We start from the raw sequence: 7,245 nt of genomic DNA, 5'->3' as shown, positions 1-7,245 counted from the left end.
TAGTCTGACAATGAGAGAGAACAGACAGTAACAGTCTGACAGACAGGAATAGAAAAGCTCGGTGTGTCCATATTTGTGTAATAAAATACATGATCATGGTTTCCTCATCTTACTATCTTGTCTATTTTATAATTGTATCTGTGTAAATATCATGTATATCAGTGTTCAATTTGACTGCCATTGGGATAAAGAAAAGTAAGTTCACCTCTGATGAGGTCAACTAACAGAGTAACAGGCCTTTCTTGATGAGGTCAACTAACAGAGTAACAGGCCTTCTGATGAGGTCAACTAACAGATAACAGGCCTTTCTGAATGATGCCAACTAACAGAGTAACAGGCCTTTCTGATGAGGTCAACTAACAGAGTAACAGGCCTTTTTGATGAGGCGAACTAACAGAGTAACAGGCCTTTCTGATGAGGTCAACTAACAGAGTACAGGCCTTCTGATGAGGTCAACTAACAGAGTAACAGGCCTTTCTGATGAGGTCAACTAAACAGAGGCGTTCTGCCTAGAAGGCCAGCATCCCGGAGTCGCCTCTTCACTTGTTGACGTTGAGACTGGGTATTTTGCGGGTACTATTTAATGAAGCTGCCAGTTGAGGACTTGTGAGGCGTCTGTTTCTCAAACTAGACACTCTAATGTACTTGTCCTCTTGCTCAGTTGTGCACCGAGGCCTCCCACTCCCTTTCTATTGCTGTTAGGCCAGTTTGCGCTGTTCCGTGAAGGGAGTACGTTGTAATGAGATCTTCAGTTTCTTGGCAATTTCTCACATGGAATAACCTTCATTTCTCAGAACAAGAATAGACTTGACGAGTTTCAGAAGAAAGTTCTTTGTTTCGGCAATTTGACCCTGTTAATCGAACCCACAAATACTGATGCTCCAGATACTCATCTAGTCTTAAAGGCCAGTTTTATTGCTTCTTTAAACAGTTTCCAGCTGTGCTAACATAATGCAAAAGGGTTTCTAATGATCAATTAGCCTTTTAAAATGATTAAGCTAACACAACGTGCCATGGAACACAGGAGTGATGGTTGCTGATAAATGGGCCTCTGTACACCTATGTAGATATTCCATTTAAAACAAATATACAGTGATCCCTCGCCACTTCGCGGTTCACTTATCGCGGATTCGCTATTTCGCGGATTTCATAATGCATTTTTTTTTTTTTTTTTGGTGCATTTGTGCTCTGCATTCTGATTCGCTAAAAAACTCACTCCCGCTTCTTGTATCAAAACATGCTACGAATTGTGCTATCATTTTGTCGTCTCGTGCAGTTATGTGTACGTACATAAAACAGCTTGGCAAATTTACATTAAGTTGGCCAGGAAGGAAGGAAGGACTAACGCTTGGTCGCTTAGCAACCATGGTGCGAATGGCCACTGAACTTAAGCGAGTAGCTGAGGAAATGGGACCCTTTGATGAGCCGTTTCATTACAGTTCTCCAACGTAATCGATGGTGGCATGTCGGTGTACAAGGATCTTTTTGCAAAGAAGAAAAAAGAGCGACAACAGCTGCCTATTCACTATGTTCTTCTCCCGAACAAAACACACCTGCACCGCGGCTTCAGAAGAAGAGAACACTGCAGAGCGCAGTCAGGATGCAGCGGCCCAGTCTGAAGAGCAGTGAAACGGCCTACACGTGAGTCACTGTATTTGTATACATGTAATAGTTGCTAATTGTAAAAAAAAAAAAAGTTTCTATTTCGCGGATTTCACTTATCGCGGGTCATTTTCGGAACGTAACCCCCGCGATAAACGAGGGATTACTGTATACAATAGTTATTGTTAATGTTGTCAATGTCCACACTGGATTTCTGATCAATTTGATGTTATTTTAATGGATGAAAAATGTGCTTTCTTTCAAAAACAAGGACATTTCTAAGTGAGCCCAAGCTTTTGAACGGTAGTGTAGACTGTGAAGGGCTGCTTCACATGCTGCATCAGATTCTCTTTCATCACAGAGGTCGGGTCACAGAGAAGTGGGACTCAACAGGACATTGGTCCAATATCACAGCCGGCGTTGCCACGGAAATTAGCTCAGCGCTTCCTCTAACACAAATTTTTTTATTTTCGTTTCAACATTTCCTCTTCAACAGGTTGAGTTCCCATGAAGAAATCAGCATATTGTGCAATGTTGAAGATTAAAATATCCAAAATGCACCCAATGTTGTTGTTTTTTAAAAAAGTCAATGTCTTCTGACTGAGATGTTAATCAGAAAACAACTGTTGAAAGAGGAAGACACGAGGCAACAGTTTGTGCACAAGACGATGTTTGTTGCTGCACCCATTATTTTGCAATAAGGTTTGTGAATTGAAAGCCCTTCGCTTCCTACCCACAGGTACAGGCCCTTCGCTTCCTACCCACAGGGTACAGGCCCTTCGCTTCCTACCCACAGGGTACAGGCCCTTCGCTTCCTACCCACAGGGTACAGGCCCTTCGCTTCCTACCCACAGGGTACAGGCCCTTCCTTCCTACCCACAGGTACAGGCCTTCGCTTCCACCCACAGGGTACAGGCCCTTCGCTTCCTACCCACAGGGTACAGGCCCTTCGCTTCCTACCCACAAGGTACAGGCCTTCGCTTCCTACCCACAAGGTACAGGCCCTTCGCTTCCTACCCACAGGTACAGGCCCTTCGCTTCCTACCCACAGGTACAGTCCTTCGCTTCCTACCCACAGGTACAGGCCCTTCGCTTCCTACCCAGCAGGTACAGGCCCTTCGCTTCCCCCACAGGGTACAGCCCTTCGCTTCCTACCCACAGGTACAGATGTCTCTGAAAAATACAGTCAGCTCACCACCATACAAGTTAAGAATTATCAGTGAATAGGCTTCCACCCACAGAAAGAATTAATGAAAGAAAATATCCCATCCGGTATACTACCTGAGTGACACAGTACAGTAGATATACGGTATACTACTGAGTGACACAGTACAGTAGATATACGGTATACTACTGAGCTACAGTTCAGTAGATATCTGGATACTACTGAGTGACACAGTACAGTAGATATCTGGTTATACTACTGAGTGACAGTACAGTAGATATCCCACACGGTATACTACTGAGCTACAGTTCAGTAGATATCTGGTATACTACTGAGTGACACAGTACAGTAGATATCTGGTATACTACTGAGTGACACAGTACAGTAGATATCTGGTATACTACTGAGTGACAGTACAGTAGATATCTGGTATACTACTGAGTGACAGTACAGTAGATATCCCACACGGTATACTACTGAGCTACAGTTCAGTAGATATTCTGGTATACTACTGAGTGACAGTCAGTAGATATCTGGTATACTACTGAGTGACAGTTCAGTAGATATCTGGTATACTACTGAGCTACAGTTCAGTAGATATCTGGTATACTACTGAGTGACAGTTCAGTAGATATCTGGTATACTACTGAGTGACACAGTACAGTAGATATCTGGTATACTACTGAGTGACACAGTACAGTAGATATCTGGTATACTACTGAGCTACAGTCAGTAGTATCTGGTACTACTGAGCTACAGTACAGTAGATATCTGGTATACTACTGAGCTACAGTACAATAGATATCTGTATAGTACATAGATAGCTTGTATACTACGGAGTGACATAGTACAGTAGATATCTGGTATACTACGGAGTTACACAGTACAGTAGATATCTGGGGTATACTACTGAGTGACACAGTACAGTAGATATCTGAATTACTACTGAGTGACACAGTACAGTAGATATACGTATACTACTGAGTGACACAGTACAGTAGATATACGGTATACTACTGAGTGACAGTACAGTGATATCTGGTATACTACTGAGTGTAACAGTACAGTAGATATACGGTATACTACTGAGTGACAGTACAGTGAGATATCTGGTATACTACTGAGTACAGTACAGTAGATATCCCACACGGAAAACTAATGAGTGACAGTAGAGTAGATATCTGGTATACTACAAATTACATTTTTACATTTAAGTCATTTAGCAGACGCTCTTATCCAGAGCGACTTACAAATTGGAAAGTTCATACATATTCATCCTGGTCCCCCCGTGGGAATGAACCCACAACCCTGGCGTTGCAAGCGCCTATGACGACTACCAACATGAGCACAACGGGACCAGAGTGTACGTACTGATGAGTACAGTAGATATCCCATACGGTATACTACTGAGCTACAGTACAGTAGATATACGGTATACTACAGTAGATATATGGTATACTACGGTACAGTAGATATACGCTACTACTGAGTGACAGTACAGTAGATATCCCATACGGTATACTACTGAGCTACAGTACAGTAGCTTTAAAACGTGAAAATCCTACTGTCCAATAAATGATAGCAATTGTAGTCAAAAGGCTTCCATGTCCATTCTGTTTCTAGGGGAAATTAATACCGTACACTTTACACTGTTGTCTTTCTGTTTAAATACTGTACACTTTACGCTGTTGTCTTTCTGTTTAAATACTGTACACTTTACACTGTTGTCTTTCTGTTTAAATACTGTACACTTTACACTGTGTTCTTCTGTTAAATACTGTGCACTTTACACTGTTGTCTTTCTGTTTAAATACTGTACACTTTAACATGTTGTCTTTCTGTTTAAATACTGTACACTTTACACTGTTGTCTTTCTGTTTAAATACTGTACACTTTACACTGTTGTCTTCTCGTTTAAATACTGTACACTTTACACTGTTGTCTTTAAAACATATTTAATGTTTTATTGTCACATACACTGGATAGGTGCAGTGTAATGTGTTGTTTTACAGGGTCAGTCATAGTAGTATGATAGGTGTTGTTTTACAGGGTCAGTCATAGTAGTATGATAGGTGTTGTTTTACAGGGTCAGTCATAGTAGTACGATAGGTGCAGTGTAATGTGTTGTTTTACAGGGTCAGTCATAGTAGTATGATAGGTGCAGTGTAATGTGTTGTTTTACAGGGTCAGCCAGTAGTAGTATGATAGGTGCAGTGTAATGTGTTGTTTTTTACAGGGTCAGTCATAGTAGTATGATAGGTGTTGTTTTACAGGGTCAGTCATAGTAGTATGATAGGTGCAGTGTAATGTGTTTGTTACAGGTCAGCCATAGTAGTACAATAGGTGCAGTGGTAATGTGTTGTTTTACAGGGTCAGCCATAGTACAAGCACCCCTGGAGCCAATCAGAAAGCTGTAACCTATAGACTGGCTACCGCCACACTAATAACAGGCCTCCAGGAACATCAGCCCTTGGTGGTTTAAATCACGTTAAGAAGACAGAAGGTCATGTTTTGACCACACTGCCCTCTTCCAGGAACATCAGCCTTAGTGGTTTTAAATTACGTTTAAGAAGACAGAAGGTCATGTTTTGACCACCATGCCCTCTTCCAGGAACACGTGGCCCTTAGTGGTTTAAATCACGTTTAAGAAGACAGAAGGTCATGTTTTGACCACACTGCCCTCTTCCAGGAACACGGGGTCCTTAGTGTTTTAAATCACGTTTAAGAAGACAGAAGGTCATGTTTTGACCACACTGCCCTCTTCCAGAACATGTGGCCCTTAGTGGTTTTAAATCACGTTTAAGAAGACAGAAGGTCCTGTTTTTGACCACACTGCCTCTTCCAGGAACACGTGGCCCTTAGTTGTTTAAATCACGTTTAAGAAGACAGAAGGTCCTGTTTTGACCACACTGCCCTCTTCCAAGAACATCAGCCCTTATGGTTTTAAATCACGTTTAAGAAGACAGAAGTCAGGTTACATGTTTTGACCACACTGCCCTCTTCCAGGAACACGTGGCCCTTAGTGGTTTTAAATCACGTTTAAGAAGACAGAAGGTCCTGTTTTGATCACACTGCCCTCCTCCAGGAACACGTGGTCCTCTGTAGCTCAGTTGGTAGAGCACGGCCGTTTTGCAACGTCAGGATAATTGGCTCGATTCCCGGGACCACCCCTTACGTTAAAACATGTATGCACGCATGACTAAGTCTCTGTGGATAAAAGTCTCTGCTACATGGTGTATTATTACTATTATTAAAATCCTACCTGTTAACTTTTGCTGCCCAGTAATAAAATGTTGAATGTGACTAACGGCACCAGTTAGTCACATTCCGTTCTCTCACGAGGGCCCGTCCCAAATGGCTCCCTATTCACTACATAGTGCACTGCTTATGTAGCCTTGGTCAAAAGTAGTGCACTATACAGGGAATAGTGTCCAAATGATGACACAGATCCGACGCTCGTCAGTTAAAGCAGAGAGCGTTTAAAAAGGGAATGGTAAATCTATTTTGAACCAGTGCTGTGTAATTTACTTTATTTCAAGATGGTAATTTCATATCCCCCTATGATTTCAAGGCTGAAGTAATGTGGCCTGGATGTTTTCTGAAACCCCAGAGAATGTTGCTGGCAACACCGTGAGGACGTCGGACAACATTTCATGTCAGAACGAGGAGCTGAAAACCAAACTAAACCAGATCTGCAGAATCGCCTCTCAAATGCTTTCCATTCAACCCAATACCACCTTGTTTCTCCCCTCGGCGGCCATTAAGAAGGTCAAGTCAGTTTACAACGTCCTCCACATGTAAACACCAGACCGGCAGAACGGCCTCACTACACTCTCAAGGCCTTGCTAAACATCTTTACTATACATCTGTTTACATCATTGACTTTCACATCATTTCTTGTCGTGATGCGTGTCTTGTACTATATTTTTAATTTATTTATTAGTATTTTTAATCCCAGGCCCCCGTCCCCGCAGGAGGCCTTTTGCCTTTTGGTAGGCCGTCATTGTAAATAATAATTTGTTCTTAATTGACTTGCCTAGTTAAATAAAAAGGTTTAATAAAAAGTTAAATAAAACATTCAATAAATAAAACGTTTGAGAGACACCTTGATAGGAGTTATTGTCAACTAGTTATGGTCTCCCAGCATGCTCTGCATTCTCAGGAGTAAGGAGGACTACCTAAAGATAGTGGTGATGTAATGATCCCAGATCAGCAGGAAATAGGGAGAACAGAGACTAACTATCCATCAGTAACCACCACTCCTCATTGTGTTCCAAGACCACAATAGTATCGAGGCCAATGCTGGGTTCAGGTGGCTGGCTAGTCACTGCACTAATGTGGTGTACAGCAGGTCGTCCTTCATTCTAAAACACAGGTGGGAGGGTTTCAATACTTTAAGTGTGTAGGTTCAGTATGCATACATTTACAAATAACCATGGCATGGTAATCATGTGCAATGTGGGGTACGCCAACATGAC

Source organism: Salvelinus sp. IW2-2015, unplaced genomic scaffold, assembly GCF_002910315.2.
Source record: "Salvelinus sp. IW2-2015 unplaced genomic scaffold, ASM291031v2 Un_scaffold4029, whole genome shotgun sequence".
Taxonomy (NCBI): Eukaryota; Metazoa; Chordata; class Actinopteri; order Salmoniformes; family Salmonidae; genus Salvelinus; species Salvelinus sp. IW2-2015.
The sequence above is the reverse complement of the archived record's forward strand: the minus strand, read 5'-3'. Positions refer to the sequence as shown.